Source organism: Macaca thibetana, chromosome 3 (genome assembly GCF_024542745.1).
Source record: "Macaca thibetana thibetana isolate TM-01 chromosome 3, ASM2454274v1, whole genome shotgun sequence".
NCBI classification, from domain to species: Eukaryota; Metazoa; Chordata; class Mammalia; order Primates; family Cercopithecidae; genus Macaca; species Macaca thibetana.
Genome location: NC_065580.1, coordinates 73,580,779 through 73,598,537, shown reverse-complemented (window position 1 = coordinate 73,598,537; position 17,759 = coordinate 73,580,779). Strand labels below are relative to the sequence as shown.

Sequence of the window (17,759 nt, the reverse complement as noted above, 5' to 3'; positions counted from 1 at the left end):
CTATGAAAAAGATTTCTAAGGAGAAAAGGAGAGAGAAAAGTAAATGTACTATGGAAGGGCCCAGCAAATACAAATGTATGGAGGTTCTAGAGAGAGAATGGTATCTGAAGGACAGCCATGGTTTACTAGCTTAGATGCTGAGGGGTGAGCATTCTCTACATGGTTGACAACATCACTATTGAATTATTTATCTAGGAAACATCTGGCTTTCCCCTCCTCTAATAAATCATCCACAATGATTTATGATAAGAACCTTAACAAGGGCAGTGACCACAGGAAGAAAGAGAAGATATGACAGGCAAAAAAAGTCCTATGTAAAATGGAGTCAACAATTTTTACCGTTGCAATCAGTATCTTCACCCTAACTTTATGGATAGGAATTATTATTGTTCATTTCACAAAGGGAAGAAACTGAGGCAGAGTGGTTAAGAGGTTTGCTTGAGATTTTTCAAAAAGCTAGTAATGAACAGAACTATAATCAGTTCAGTCATAAAAGAACTCTTGCTATTATATGAGCCTAAGAGTCAATTATTGAGAGGACTGAAATTATGTACCAAAATACAGAATTCTTGAATGCTGATTCTGATTCTGAAAAGTTTTGTAAATCAATGTAAAATTTGCAGACATGCTAAATAAATTTTCTAGAAAATATCTGAAAGTTATTTGCTCTAAGTTTGGATGATAAAGTTTTGTTCTTTGTTAATATTATTTGCTCAGGCATGTTCCAAATTTCATATGGCTGTCTTGTTATCTCCATATTTGCAAATATATCTATCATATTGGACACTGTAATTTGAGCCTTAGTAAATTAGTCATCATATAATTTGGTATTTGGTAAATTTGGTTATCATATAAATAACCACAACAGGTGTTAAAAAACTACATTGTATTGCTTACTTCCTGCCAATAGGTCTCTTTTCCTCTTCTAACTATGTAAAAAAAAATAATACTTTTTGTTTTCCCTTTTAAAAAATCAGCTACAGTATTAAAAGGGAAATGTGTTTCTCACAGTGCTAGGTCCCTTCTCATGGGATCGAATAGCAAAGTCCTGGCTACGGGTTCAAATGCCCTGCTGAAATCCTCAGACAATTTCAACATCCACAAAGCTACGAAAGGAGTAAGTAAATTTAACTTCAATTGTTTCCTTAAATGTATGTTGTAGAATTTTATAAATGTACATATTAGTTCGTTGTTGCACTGCTTTAAATACCCAAGACTGGGCAATTTATAAAGGAAAGAGGTTTAATTGACTCACAGTTCCACATGGCTGGGAGGCCTCAGGAAGTTTACAGTCATGGCAGAAGGAGAAGCAGGCACGTCTTACATGGCAGCAGGTGAGAGAGAGTGTGTATAGGAAAAACTGTCAAGCACTTATAAAACCATCAGATATCGTGAGAACTCACTATCAAGAGAACAGCATGGGGGAAACTGCTCCCATGATCCAATCACTTCCCACAAGGTTCTGCCCTCAGCACCTGGGGATTACGTGATTATAATTTGACATGACATTTGGGTGGGAACACAGAGCCAAACCATATCAATGTACTTATTGCAATCTGCTATGGCTATATTTTCATGACTAGGGACAATTGTGACAGAACCTGACAGTCATGAGACAAGCTTATTAACCTCATTCTTTTATCTGTGGTAGAGGCATGTGAGTGCCCCCTCACTGTTGACGACTTTTTTCCAAATGTCAAGTCTTTCTGAAGTCTTTAAGGGATGAAATACTATCCAAGTTCAAAGAGAGTCCTTTTTAGTCTCCCCTTTGGGCTCTGTGAATTTGCTCTCTCCAGGGATGGATGGTGGAACTGCTATAGTACCCAAAAAACAGGAAATCTCCAGAGCAATTCTGTATGTACAGCCTGCTTTTCCTTGCTTTCATCAAGTTTAATCTATTTCCTTTAACAGTGCATAATTTCAGACAATACAAGACAATACATGCATGTTCTGTAGAGCTTTCCTGTGGGTTGTATTTGGGGAGAGATTATTTTTGCTATGTTTTGTCAGTTTGCCTTACTTGAAAGTAATGCATTTGGAGAGATTGCAACTCCTCTCTCTCCCTCTTGGATTCTTGTAAGCTCTGACTTAACTTTACATTTTGGGATGATCTGGAAACTGAGAAAGGGAGGAGATATGCTAAATATTAAGATGTTTCTTACCTCTCTCTACTACTGTGCTAGTGAATAACATAAGGAGACAAGATTCCCCAAAGTAGCAATTTTTTACTAATATTTCTGTGGTTCATTATCAAATTCACCTATCACATTTATAGTTTAATAAATCACATAGGAGACAACGTTTTAAAACCATAATTGCTTTAATCGGGTAAAAGGATACCGCAGGGTCTGACTTTAAGACAGGCTGAGGGATTGCTATTTACGTAACTGCAAAGGAACATTTTTAGTTTAAACAGCTCATAAAATTGGAAGAAAGATTAAGAACAGTTCTGTCCAAAAGTAACATAATGCAAGCCACGTATGTGATTTTTAATTTTCTAGTAGCCTCTCCTGGGAGATAATTATCCATGATATCTCATGTTTCTTACGGGCAAGGCAGTAATTACCCTTTTGCTCTTGTCTGTCTTTTAAGGATGTTTGTATAAAAAAGAACTTTGGAAGATAGAGATAGTATGTCACTCTGGAAGAAAGGGTAGATGTTTGTTGTCTGGTATAATAATGTCTCTCTCCAATGCAGAAGTCAGGCAGGTTTCCTTCTAGCTCATCATAAAAGATATTCATTCCCTCAACTGTTAAACGAGCAAACTGCACGCACACAGCCCACTTGGGCTGCTCTGCATTGCTCCCAAAGGACTCGGAGGAAAAATGGAAACTGATTGTTTCCAAATACGAAGCTCATGTTGTTGGCGGTAGCATGGGTAATACATTCCTTTATTTCTGACCCAGGAGAATCATGTCTTTCTGTCAGCATCCATGAAAATGTGGCAGGTTCACTTGTTAGCCTGAAAGTAGGATTAAAAACTCAGACCTTCACAGTTCTTAAGAGTCACACTGAAAAAAGTAAAGGGATAAAATTAATTAGAATAATGTACTTTATGTAACCCAGCATATCCAAAATAGCATTTCAACATGTAATCAATATAAAAATTAATCAGATATTTCAAATTTTTTATACTAAGATTGTCTTCAGATAATGGAGAAATGGATGAACTCGTATTTGGTGTGTATTATACATAAACCACGGGAAAATGCAGGCAATGTAACCAGGGTCAAAAGACCATATTCGTGAATTCATGAATATGGTTAGCTAAAGACTTAGCTAAAACAGACTCCATGCAATACCATCTTACACTCTGTAAGTAGAAGATGCATAATAAGTTAAAAATGAGATAGAGACATTAATGCTTATCAAATATTTTACTTGTTCCTTTATGCTTCCTGACTCTCTCACAACATGACACTTTCTAAGTGAGGCTTTGAAAGCCTATGTGCAATCTCCAGTCTTTTATCCTCTGAGTGAGACATTTTTATTTACAACATCTGATTCCATATATTCATGCAGATTATGCAACTACAAGATGGTGAAGCTTCCACCAGCCTCCGCTATGTGTAACACTGGCACTAATATTTGTTATGTTAAGCCACTGACATTATGAGGATGTTTGTTGGCACAAAAAAAAACTAGAGTGCACTGACTAATACATACATTAGAATTCTTTTTACATTCTGCAGCTCTGAGAAGTTAGAATTATTTCTTCTTTTAGCATTATAATCATTTATTGATGTCAAATACAATATAATTTAGCTGTAAATTAAAAAAAATCTAAACCCAAGACCTTCTAAGGGTTTCTTTTTAGTAAAATGTATTGATGGATATATTGTGTTGTGATAATAAGTAGGGATACAAGTTGTTAGTAAAATGTGGATTCTATGTCAAGAAACTAGAGTTTTAATTCTGGGTTATCATTATGAAGGTGAATAACTTTTGCTGAGTTACTACACCTCTCGGAGCCTCTTCCTGTACTTAGAAATGATAAATAATATCAAATACACCTTTACATTGAGATTCTATTATTATTTCACTGTAAAAAGACAGAATAAATTGAAGACAACATTCATCTCTCATAGCTCCTATACAGTTCTTTCAGAGAGAAGAATTATATTAATACTTCAAAAATTTACTTTAAATATTTTCATTCTTAATTCCAAATCAAAAATTTTGATTAGTGTTTATTGTTTTGAAACTGGTTATCTTGATTTCTTGAGAAAAAATATTTTCTAAAATGATGATACTTGACTGTAGTAAAATCGTATTTAGTGATAGGGCAATCTTGTATGAGCTACAATTCGTTTATGAGTTCATCTCTAATTCCTGGTAAGAGAAGAGAGGTATATCAAAGCCCAACAAGCCACTCAGATGCACTGGCATTTATTGAAAGGATTCAGAGATTGTCTTTAATGTATAATGATTGCGTTTTTCTTCTGGACTTGGCCCCACAAGCATAACATATCCCCTCACTCCCACACAAATACACATACATACTCTGGCTTAATTTTTGTTGTTGTTGTTGAGCCAGTGACTTTTTAAAATGTGCTGATGAGTTGGAGAAAGAAATATTTAAGTCTCAATCCAGACACTCAAAGCCACTCCAAAAACCTTGTGCCTTCCTCCTGCTCCCCAAGGTTGTGTCACTACTTAATTATTTAAGTATTCATTCTATGAAAATATATAATATGGTGATGATCACATAAAACATGATTCTTCCACAATATCTTAGAAGCAATAGGTACTACTGGCAGGTAGATTGGAGAAAGGGCATTGGATGGAAAATATAAACATTAAATCACTGTTTAAGAAAGTAAATGAATTAATTGCCAGGGAACTCTGACAACTTGAGAATAATTCAGTCATCCTTTTGGGTTTGGAAACTGAGTAGGAGCTCTTTTGACCAACTTTGAATTAGCCACCTTGCTAGATTAACTCTCACTTTCCATTCTCTCTGTAATCATACTGATGGATGTCCATGGCATACTAGGTGCCCATGGCTAAGTGGCTACTCTCTGGCCAGCCCACGTTCTTCTGTGGCTTCCAGTTGGGTTGTATGCTTACTAAAAAAGAGTTAGTTGTGCTTGCTGCCAAATGTGTTAGTGCCAACTGTACTAATTGTATATAATATGTACATAATTATGTAATTGCACATAATTTCAACTAATATTGAAATTATGATGTTTAATTAGATATAAACAAACCAATGAAATACAAGTTTTAAAGAGGCCTTGTTTCTATGGATTCTAAGTGGCATACTTTGGAAATACCAAAAAGAAATGGGTTATTTTAAATAGTTCTTGCCATATTAGCTCTGGATGAGAACACTGTAAAAGATGGTGTGTTCACAGGAGAATTTTCCTGTTCAGGTTGCTTCACAAGTGTCGTTACGTTTTTGCTCCACATTAAAGTAAGTGAAACTGGAAACTGAAGATGACACATTGCAGATTTTGTTCAAGAAAGATGATGTAGAACTCTGATCATTTGATCTTCACTTAATAGAAAGACCTTAGCTCCCCGACAAAAGATGAATATATGTAGTGGCAAATAAACATGCATTCATAGTTGTAAGTTAAAATGTTTAAGATGTATGTCCTAACTATAAACTGGGTTTTTGATTAACTGAACAACTACTGGTCCCAATCATGTTAGAGAAGTAAGCACCTACCCACAGGATTCAAATTAATTTTCCTTAAGTGCAACTTTAGAATTTACAACACTTCCTCAGGTTTGTAAGGTTGACTAAGGGAGTTAGGAAAAGCGATTAGGAATCTCAGGGGAAAAAAAGCTAATAATGTTGCTGCCACCCCAACACAAAGAGAATGATTGTTTTCAGAATTTAATAAGCTGGAGCAAGAAGAGAAACTCAATCAAAGTGACGGTGGTAAATGCTGAGACTCCATTTAAAAGCTGATATAGGGGAGAATAAACTATCTTCTCTGAAACACAAGGCACATGACTATAGAAAAAGAGAGAGGATTAGAAAGAGAGGGAGAGATACAAGAAGGAGAGAGACACTCATAGGTGGGAACTGAACAATGAGATCACTTGGACTTGGGAAGGGGAACATCACACACCAGGGCCTATCATGGGGAGTGGGGATGGGGGAGGGATTGCATTGGGAGTTATACCTGATGTAAATGACGAGTTGATGGGTGCAGCACACCAACATGGCACAAGTATACATATGTAACAAATCTTCACGTTATGCACATGTACCCTAGAACTTAAAGTATAATAATAATTAAAAAAAAAAAAAAAGGAGAGAGAAAGAAAAAAAACATGAGAATAGCATTAGAGAGGGAGGAGGAGGGTGGAAGTGAGAGGGGGAGGACAAGAGAGATAAGGCAAAAAAATGCATATTCATGTATTCTTAAGGATCCCACTTTATCCCAAATTTTTCTGTGTTTGTTTTTTATGTTAGAAATCCATCAATATTCAAGTCAGTATAGGAGCTATTGACCTTTTCAGTTAAATCACTGTTCACATTTTTAAATGGAACTCTGAGCATTCAAATTATTGACCATCTTATGGTTCTATGAGCCATTCCTTGTTTTCTTATCAATTTAAATGACCGAAAGAGGTTATCTTTGCCACAGGCTAGATTTTCTGAGAAACAGTCACTGAGATGGAAATTAGCATACAGACAGTTTATTAGGGAATGTTCTCTGGATTAGCCATCATGGGAGGGAAGCAGAAGTAGGCAGAGGGAATAGTTGGGCTGTAGTTTGCCAGTGGGTTGAGAACTTTATGCAACCTCAGTAAACTCCTCAGTGAGTAGAGGCAGCCTACCAAAGCAGTCCTTTCCAGCCAAGGGCAGCGACTGAGGGCTGAGAGCTGTCAGCGGGCCATGCTCAGTCCTGAGGGCAGTATAGCATCCATGACAATCTTTGTGTTCTGTTTTGGGACCAGTGTGGCTTAGTGGGGAAATTGTAGACATTGGAGATAGGCATTCAGTTTCAATACTAACTTTATCATGAGCTGTGAAAATTGGACAAGCTATTTAACTTCTCATGTTTCTCTCTGTGTCCTTACCTATCTATTACTTTTATTTCTATGAAAGGATAAAAGGAGTTAATGTTTATAAGAGACTGGCAAAGAGTAGGTGCTCAATTAATATTGGAATATTGGCTCCCTCCCACTATTTTACAATCGATTAAAGAGATCTATATAGGCTTTTTAAAAACCTGGACATTCTTCTCTTTACATTCTCCTTATTCTACTTGCCATTTAGAGAAGAAAATTAATAATATTTCTCAAGCTATGTAGTTTAGCATGCTACTGTTTGCTTCCAAAGAAAAATTGTATATAAAAATTTTCCAACTAAACTAGATTTGATGTATTTTTAGGAAGAAAAAAGCTAAATGAAAGAAATAGCCTTTGTTTGTTCTTCTACTTACTGAAACCAGAGATAGAGTATTCCTGTTAACACCTAAGATGTTTTATAATCTTCTCCCTTGATCTTAAGGTTCTAGGGCTTCTGGCGTATTCTCACACTCACCCAGTACTTTTTCCGCAAACGAACTCAGGACTATAATAGCTTCTGGTCCTTCTCCTAGACCAACGGTGGCTAAGTCCCATTGAGTCTGAGACATGATAGAGTAGTAGTAGAGTGATTCATAAAGTGTAGTCTCTGAGAATCAACTGGAAAATTGTTACAGGCATAAATTTTCAGGTCCCAATCCAGACCTATTGAATCAGAAACTACAGAGGTGTTACTCAGCAATCTCTGCTTTAACAAGTCTGCCAGGTGACTTTAATACACATTAAAGTTTGAGGATCACTATAGTCGTATATCAGTCAGTGTCCCAACAGGAAACAGATGCCATATGCAAATTAGAATAACTCAACAAAGCCTAATAAACTATAAAGTTATCAAGGGTGTAAGGGAAGCTCCATTACCTTAGAGTTTGAAATAACAAAATCCCTAGGCCTGAAGGAATGAGGGGAGTAAGGGGTTACTGGAACCCAAAATGAGAGGGTCCTGTGGAGAGAGATGCCTTGAGAGGAGTGGCACCTCTAGAACACAGGCCAGGTCTTAGTTCAAGAGGTAGTTTTCTTCTTCCTATTTTCTGCTGGAGCTCTCCAGTAGCTGAATACAATAAGAAGCCAGAGGCAATGGGTCCTGTGGATGTCTTGTTAATAATGATAGGGAAGGATAAGGTGGGTCTAAATGGGTAAATGAAAGATACTCAGTGTACACAGTAAAACTTAAATGTCAGTGTTAATTGTTATTCATTTAAAAGATCTGTCTCCCTTAATTTTAGTCTTCCCAAGCAGCTAATTATTTCTGCTTTACTTTAGAAGTGACTGCCTTGCACTCTCAAGGAATATCCCTTGTTTTTATTATTTAAGGTTATTATTGGCAAGAATCTGAAAAATAGGTGAAACTCTTAAGGCTAGAGAATTATATCATTTTTCTCTTTTTCTAGTCTTTACCATCATAGGCATTGCTACATTTAAAGCTAAAAATATGCCTGCATAACTGGCCAAAAAACGAAGAAATAAAAGTATTAGTGAGGATGAAAAGCCATGGGAATTGTCTACATTGCTAATGACAATTGCTACAAAAAACTTTGGGAACAAGGTTGGCAGTACCTAAAAAAGTAGAACAGGTATCCTATCACTCAGTAATTCCAATCTTAGATTTACCCTAGATTAACTCATACTCATAAAATTAATAAGGTTGTTTTGTTTGTAATAACTAGAAAGTAAGCATGACCCCAAAATTCATCAAAAGTAGATTATTGATAAATAATCAACAATACCTTGTTGATATTGTTATACCAAAGAATACCAACAAAAATAAATGAAGTGCAGGTAAGTATATCAACATGAATGAATCTCTCAAATATTTTTTGTTTAAATAAAAGAAACAGGTCGACAAAGTGTACATATAATATTATTGCATTTACATAAAGTTCAGAAGTAAACAAAACTAAGTAATATGTCATTTAGTGATGTATCTATATATGGTAACACTACTAAGAAACAAGGCACTTATTACAAAAGTCAGGATTGTGGTTATACATGGTTATGTAGGTGGTTATACACATATACAATATATATGTGGTCACACATTATGAATAGTGGTTGAAATACAAATATCCACTGAAATTCAGGTTGGCACAGTGGATATGTGGTATTTGGGTATTTTATTTTGCTGCAGATTGTCTGCTTGAAGGTTGTCTGATATGTTAACTTCAGATATTTCTGGTTCTTTTGCCACACCTGAACCTGGTATTGGAGTAATACCTGGTGTGCCCCTTTGCTTGACAACTGTATTTCTGTCCCACTTAAAGAGCCATTGTGTTTTCCTATGGGCGGTAAAATTAATTGGCTCAAATATAAGTTTCTTTGTATTCAGACAATAGTTACCATAACAAAATGTGTATTATGTAAACTTTAAAGTATACATAAACATTGAGAGAATATATAATGAATACCCATTTGTTCCTCACCCAGCTTCAACAATTATTAATGCTTTTGAAAATGTTTTCTTATAACCAAATTTAGATTTTAAAAAGTGGCATTGGCTTTTTGGAGTGCTATATTGTGCATAGAAGTAGAATGAACATATTTTGGACTTCAATAAATTTGAAATATATTTCAGTTCATTGCTTACACCACTTCTGTGATTTAGAGCATTTTTAGTTATTTTTTATGTAGTAGAATAAATTGCATTTTTAATAGCATCTCTTATGGTTGCCTGAGGTAATACATTCTCATCCTGAATTACAATTCAGTAAAAAAAAAAAAAAAAATGTATTATGTGTTTCCTAAATTAAGCACCAGCATTGTTGAAGGAATTAGGATTTAAGGTTAAGAATTTAAAATTATTATCTGGCTGATGTCCAATGTTTTCTAATAAACAATATTTAAGGTATGATTATAACCATTATCAGAGAAAAAATTAGATTTAATTTTAAATGTGTAGACACTTTCACTTGTAAGTCATGTTAATTTTATAATTTTGGATTATTCTAATAATTTGATATTGATAATAGATATTATATTCCCATAATAATATTTACAGATCTGTTATTCCTTCAAGTCTAAATAACTTTAACCAGTTTTACAAGTAAGGGAAAGAGAAATACTCCATTCTCCCATGCATATGGCTTGCCTACAAAAGAATTAGGGAGGACCAAAGGTGAACCTTTGAAAGAATTTTAAAGTTTTAATTACAGCAGTGGATTAATCACAGTAGTTATGAATTGAGCCTATATTTTACATGAAGGTGCTCAGAAAAATGGTAGGATATTCTCTAAATTTCATCCAGGGGCAGAGGACAAAGACAACTCATGGCATGCTTTTAAAGGTTCAGTGAAAATAAAAGTAAAGTTTCCTTTTGCGTATCATCCAATAAGTTCTGCCTACTATCTTTGTATGTTTCATCCAATAAGTTTATAGTGATTGCACACATAAATAATCAGAGAAGACTGGGATTCCACTGATAGATGGCAAGTAGTCCTACTCACATGCTTTATCAATTATCAAAGGGATATGAGAAGAACATCAATAATGGATACATCTAGTGATCATGGTCTCCCTATATCCTCCTTTCATTCCTGTGAAGATAAAACCAGGGTGGTGGAGAGGGTTCACACTCTGCTCAGGGAGAGGAATATTCCTGGTCTAAGGGACCAGGGACAGAGCCAGGCATTAAGCTTCACACCTCCTGAAAGGGCCACACTAACACCCATTTTATCGTGATTCCACGCAAGACATTCTATTTCTCAGCAAGATCATGACTCAAGCTGTCCATATACCTTCAAGTCCTGAAATTGTGTAGAACCATTCTAATGCAAAGTCCTCTTTATTTTGTGTGCATAAGCTGGGATTATACTTTAGACATTGGTTAAATTAATACCACCTGCACTCACAAACTCTAACTCTTTCTGTCCTTCTAGCTCAAGATGGACAGAAATTCAGTTATTGCAGCTTCCAAAATTGTTGTTCCTAATTGGTAGACAAATTCCGCTCATGTGGTGAATCAAGCAAGTTTCTGGGCTTGTTCCATTCTATGCCTCTGTCATCTTCAGCACATGGGTTCCAAGGCCACTGTGCCTGTTGTATCAAGCTGGTCAAAGAGGAAAGGGCTTGGAGGAATTCTTACGAAACGGGCCTGAAATTGGTGCCTATTGTTTCTGTTTCTATATTCTATTGATTAGAATTAAGTCATGTGGCCACCTGCAGCATTAGTGAGTAACACAGAAGGCAGAGGAAATGAGCTCTGTGATGGCTGGCCGTTCTCAGCCACATTATACACTTCCTTCTTCATGTCTGTAGGGTCCAGGTATCTTACACTTACGTTTACTTAGGGGCTTTTTACAAACAAGGCTGGCCATGGCGTGCCACACAACAAAGTTAAGATATTCATTCAACTTTATGTAATTAGTTTCCCATCGCTTTTGATTTCAAGGACTAATAATATCTAGTTATTCTGGCAGAAATGGTTACATTTAAGGAAGCAATATAAAGGGCACTAATTTTGGGAAACTAATGTAGCAGCTTAATATCTGCTCATTAGAGTCCATCATTGCCAACAGATTCTGTTCTTTGAAATAATTTTCATAATAACGTGACTAAATTTCTTCATGAAAATAAATGGTGAAGATTAACTAAAATTTTGCTTTAGGATGTAGATAATTAGTGAGTCTGTGTTTTCTAAATGTCTCTGTCATGAGGGCAGAGATGAGAATTCTAAGTTCTTTCCTTGCAAAAGGGCAGCACTAACCTACACACAGAGAATTGGGAAACTTGAATGTGACTCTGACATTCAATTTCTATGTGATTTTAGAACCATCATTTCATTATTCTCTGTATCAGTAACCTCATATACAAAATAGCTCTTACAGATGTTTTTAAGACAACATTTAGATGATAAGTATAAAAATATTGTTTAAAAATTTAAAGTTGCTATAAGAGTGCTAGGAAGTATTTCTTCAAATTTTGAATTACTGTGAAAGACTGATTAAAAAAAGAAGAAAAATGATGCCCTGGTTAAACAGATACCGTTCACTCAGCCTCTGGCAGACCTTATTTTTATGATGGAGGTTGGGTATTTCTGGCTGACTTCTGACTGCTGATTGGCAATGCCTTGAAGTTGGCTCTGTATCACACAGGAAGTATTAAGGATGTTTTTGTTGCCTTTGTGCAGCCCTCTGGACTTGACCCCCTCTAGAAGTTTGGGTTTGTTATTCTTGCAGGGGCAGAGAAATTTGCTCTCCTGAATAAATATTCTTGGACTCCTTTGTGAAGGTGCACAGAAACCCAGACTCTGTTTTGTGCTTTGAGAGACAGTGAGGTGAGCATTTCAACAGAAAGGTGAGCATTTTAACTTAGTCCTGGAGATACAGGTACATTCAAAAATTAAAATTATTTCTCTGGAACTATTAATAAGAAATAAGATTACTTCATTCATTATTGTGCAGAGGCCTATTTCTAGAATAATTTAATGATTTTCTTTCTGAGAATCACTTTTCTATTGATCCTTTACATAAGCAAATATGTATATGTTGCCTCAGGGAAAATCAGGTCAGAGAAATAAAATGTCTTAATGGACTGATATTTGAAAAATGAGCAAAAAATGTTAGAGTGTAACAACTCCTTTTTATGGTTCATAAACTCCATAAGTATTCTTAAAGGTATCTCTAGTTAATACCTTTAAAAATTCCTAAGTTTACATTGTTAGCTTTGTTAGGTGAAAAACCATTAATTAATGAGCTATATAGAAATTTTTGCTTTAAAAAAATAAAATTGAATTTTCCCAGGGTATTAAAAACTGGCGTGGCTTAGGGATTTTGGAACTTGTTCAGAGTAGCATTATAAGCAGAAACTGTGAAAGAAACTGGAGAGCCAAAAAATTAATGCAATAAGAGGAATATTTTGTTTGATTTTACTTTTGACTTTTCCTTCCTAATAGAAGCATTGCTAACAATCAACTCTCAATTGAGATAAAACTCCTTCTCCAACTACTATAACTCATTCAGCATCTGCTTCTTGAGTACCTACTGTGTGCCAGACACTGTGTATAAGTCACCAAGGACATTGGTACTGAAGCCACCTGTAGCGACCAGTCTAATTTGAAGCTTGAAAATGCTTTTACAATACCCTCAGGGGACAATCCTTGAAGGTGTTTCATCTTGAAAAAAGAAAGGAATACGTCTAAGTGAGAGAAAATGGGACACCACCAAACTGTTGCTGCAATTTTTTCTTAAAAAAAAAATGAAAAGATTGCAGAAACTGCCATGAGGATTCTGTCCTTTACCCAATGACATTTTTGAAGCCAGTATTATTAACCATAGACATCATCGTCTAAATAGCTTTCATAAAAGTTAATAGTTCAGAAATAATAGCTGACAGTTAAATGTCACCATGTGAATTATAGAAGCAGTGTGGACTTCTGAGTCTTCTCTTTCTCAAGCTAGCTGAACATTTCCTGGTGAAAGGAAAAGAAAAAAAGATACGCTTTCAGCAGGTACCTGTTTTCCCCTTAGGCAAAATATCTCAAAAACGGATATTAATTGAAGTATATATCCAGATTCTGGTGTCTCTATGAACTATAAAGGCCTAACGTTATTGCTTCAAAAAGAAAAAATTAGTTAATTCTGACCTTTTTAGCTGTGACTTCAATTTTATTTGATTACTGATTTCATGATGGAGGATTATATTGAAAATCATCCTAATATCAATTACACATTTCAATATTCAAAATTTATTTCTAACTTTGGATCAGTTGCTCATTTGCTTATCTTGTTGACATCCTTAGTCAGTGGCCTTATAAGAGTCTACCAGCAGTACTAACAATAAATCAAGATCATATATTATCAACCTTTGTCCCTGTAACCCAGTCCTGACTGAGACAAAAAACTTTTAGCAGACTTGAGCTGAAACACCTTTCCTTTCTGTAACTTTTGCTTTCCTTCTCATTTTGGCTGTCCATTGGATGTAGCCTCCTGCTTGTGAGAGTAATTGAGTTTTAGCTTCTGTCACTCATTATTCAGAAGATTATCTATCTAATTAAGTTATTTCCATTTTTCTCACCATTCCATATACTTCCCATCAAAACTGAGCCCTTGGTCAAACAGCAAAATATTGCTATATGCAAGAACAGACTTTAAAAATTAACGGTGTGGTGGCTCATGCCTGTAATCCCAGCACTTTGGGAGGCCAAGGTGGGTAGATCACAAGGTCAGGATTTCGAGACAAGCCTGGCCAATATGGTGAAACCCCGTCTCTGCTAGAAATAAAAAAGTTAGCCAGGCATGGTGGTGGGTGCCTGTAGTCCCAGCTCCTCAGGAGGCTGAAGCAGGAGAATCGCTTGAACTTGGGAGGCAGAGGTTGCAGTGAGCCGAGACCGCGTTACTGTACTCTAGCCTGGGAGACAGACTGAGACTGTCTCAAAAAAAAAAAAAGATACGAAAGCTGTAATCGCCATATCAATCAGTGTTCTGCAAGGTTACACAAGGAGGACACATTCCATTGTTGACCATGAGGCTCTCCTATTGTATCCTAAGGCTTCCATGTTTTTGACTATTTTTATTTCCTCATAGAATGAGCATATTTGTTTTCCAAACAGGGCTGTAATTGATATTTATGTAAAACTAGGAATATCTTACATTATGTATTTGCAAAGACTAATTTACATGGGTCAAATAATATTTTGACAAGAAAAACGTGAATGATTTCAATAACTGGGCCCCAAAGAAAAAATTTATAACAAGGGAAAAAGGAACCTGACATAATAGCTGGATTCTGAAAGTTGGAGGGGAAAAGAAAGAAATCAAAGCACCTGGACCAAGCCCCTCCAACAGTGTAATATCCTCAGGGAGAAAACATGCTGTGGTTTTAAAGTGGGAGCTACATCTTCAGGGCCAACATGTAAAGCTGGGAGTGTTTCCCTTTCTCCTCTTGAAGAGGACTACAGTTGCCACCAGTGCTAATGATTAAGACCTTTTTCTTGTTCTTATCAATAACTGTTCTCCTGTAATACTCAATGAACCCTGGCTTTTATTCAAAGCTAATTCCTTCGGGAGGCTGAGGCAGGAGAATGGCCTAAACCGGGGAGGCGGAGCTTGCAGTGAGCTGAGATCCGGCTACCGCACTCTGGCCTGGGCAACAGAGCCAGACTGCGTCTCAAAAAAAAAAAAAAAAAAAGCTAATTCCTCCACGTGGACCATGCTTTAGAGCTCTGCCCTTACAATGGCTATCCCTCTCTCTGCACAATCAACTTTTCTTTCCCAGTGCAGCATATAAAATGCTGTAATGTCTCCACTTAAAAACAAAATAAAAAACCAAAACAAAAACAAAAAGCACTTCTGTTTTTTGACAGTAGATTTGCCTTCAGCTGCCACCACATTTCTCTGATCCTCTTCATGACAAAAAAACTTCAAAGAGCAATGTTTCTGCCTATATCCATTTTTATATTTGACATTCTCTATTCTACTATGGTCCCCATCATTCCACTAAAACTGCTCTTTTCAAGTCACCAATGACCTCTGTGTTATCAAACATTGTGGTCAATTTTCAGTCCTCATTTAACTTGGACCTTCACTGTCACTTGGCAGTATTGATCCTTCCCTCCGTTTTGAAACAACTTTGCACTGATCCTGCAGGACATCACTGTCTTTTTTATTCTTACTTTAATTGCTGCTTCTTATCAGTCTCCTATTTTGTTTTTTCTCCTCTTCCCAGTGATTAATGCTAGAGAACCACAGGGTTCAATAATCTTTTGTTTTCTAGGCTTACTCCCAGGGTGATCTTAGTCTTTCGCAATGGTTTTGTCAGAGACATTCAAACCAGAGCGACTCCATCTTGAATAGAGGTTGGGTAAAATAAGGCTGAGACCTACTGGGCTGCATCCCCAGGAAGTCAGGCATTCTTAGTCACAGGATGAGATAGGAGGTCAGGAGGATTAGTATCACAAGATACAGGTTGTAAAGACCCTGCTGATAAAACAGGATGCAGTAAAGAAGCCGGCCAAAATCCACCAAAATCAAGATGGTGACGAAAGTGACCTCTGGTCATCCTCACTGCTCATTCTATGCTAATTATAAATCATTAGCATGCTAAAAGACATTCCCCCCAGTGCCAGGACAGTTTACAGATTTAATGGCAACTTCTGGAAGTTATCCTATATAGTCTAAAAAGGGGAGAAACCCTTAGTTCTGGGAATTGCCTGTCCCTTTCCCAGAAAACTAATGAATAGTCCACCTTTTGTTTAGCATATGATCAAGAAATAACCATAAAAATAGTCAATCAGCAGCCCGCTACCCTGCCTATGGAAGCCACCCTTTAATTCCTTTACTTTCTTAATAAACTTGCTTTCACTTTACTCTTTGGGCTCACCCTGAATTCTTTCTTGCACGAAATCCAAGAACCTTCTCTTGGAATCTGGATTGAGACCGCTTTCTGGTGACAGTTTTAGTTATCAGTTTCATGCTTCACCTCCAAATTTCTATCTCTTGCCCTAGCCTTCTTTACTGAAATATTTTTGAACATCTGTTTATTTGATACCTACATATGAATGTCTAGTGGACACCTTAAAGTTAACATGTGCAAACTGTACTCTGGATTTCTTTTCTCTTTCCTAAACTTGCTTTTTCTCAGAGTGCTCCATGTCATTAAATAGAATCACTAAACATGGGCCAAAGTTCTATCACAAAGACAAGTAGCGGCAGAGGGATGTAATGTGGTTGCATCCTCTAGTTTATTTATCCTCATTCTACTAGGCATTAGCTTCTTAATTACCCTCCAGCCATATGCTATGCTCCTAACTAATGGCTACATCTGTGGGAGAAAACAAACACTTTTCAGCAATGTGATAAACCCTAAATCCTTCTTTTTTATATGCAATCAATAGTACATCATGGAACTAATTCCCATCGATCACTACTTTGTTCTAGTCTAGTTTGTGTTCTGCTTAAAACATGTGACCAGGTGATAAGTTGCAGCCCAGATAATTAACAGACAAGCAATTTAAATACTGAAGTATACCCAGGAATTATAAATGGCTCCAGAGGAATGTTCTGAGCAGTTTTATTTATTTATTTTTTGTTTGTTTTTCTCTTTCAATGTTTCCTTTTTGTTTTCTCCCACCTTTGTCCCTGCCTTTATTGAAGTTTTGTTTTTCTATTTCAACTTTTCAATTTAATACAGATTTCTGAGTCAGAACCAGGGGAGTCTTAGTTCTTCTCAGTCCTAGAAGTTATTCTCAGAACAAATCAATTTGCCATTGTATTTAATAAGGTATGTATTTATTTATCAACCACCTTGTTACTTAAAGGATTTGAGAGCTGCCAATCTAAAAGTTCGTGAAGATCGTATTGATCACGAGGACTTTTTTTGTGTGTATATTTTTTGTTTTGTTTTGTCAACTTGCTCTGCCACTAGCTTTTAGCATGCTAAGTAGCTTTTTGGTCTCTTCATCTGCCATATCCAAGTAATGACAGATTCTTCTAGAGCAATAAACAGAAGATTAAATGTTTGAAAAACATGTGGAAAGTATGTAACACTCTAGATATACAGATTTTAATCTTTTGATGAGACAGGCAAATAATACCTCAGAAAAATACTTGTTTATTTCATTTTTATTTTTACTCTGAGGAATTGTAGAAGTAATCATACTTCATATGTAAGCAAAAATGAAAATCCTAACATATTTATGGATATTAAAGCTTAGCTAATTTTTCTTTTATTTTGCTGTGTTAAGCAACATGTTAAATTTCATTTAACAAACTTGATACGGC

General features: G+C 36.0%; 1 long non-coding RNA gene across 1 annotated transcript in view; it reads left to right on the top strand.

The window, feature by feature from the left end:
- LOC126949947 (uncharacterized) overlaps positions 1-17,759 on the top strand; it is a 113,191-nt gene that overhangs the window by 55,959 nt on the left and 39,473 nt on the right. Inside the window, exon 2 of the long non-coding RNA XR_007724001.1 lies at positions 1,012-1,117. This is a non-coding gene — a long non-coding RNA (uncharacterized LOC126949947). The remainder of the gene's footprint in view (positions 1-1,011; positions 1,118-17,759) is intronic.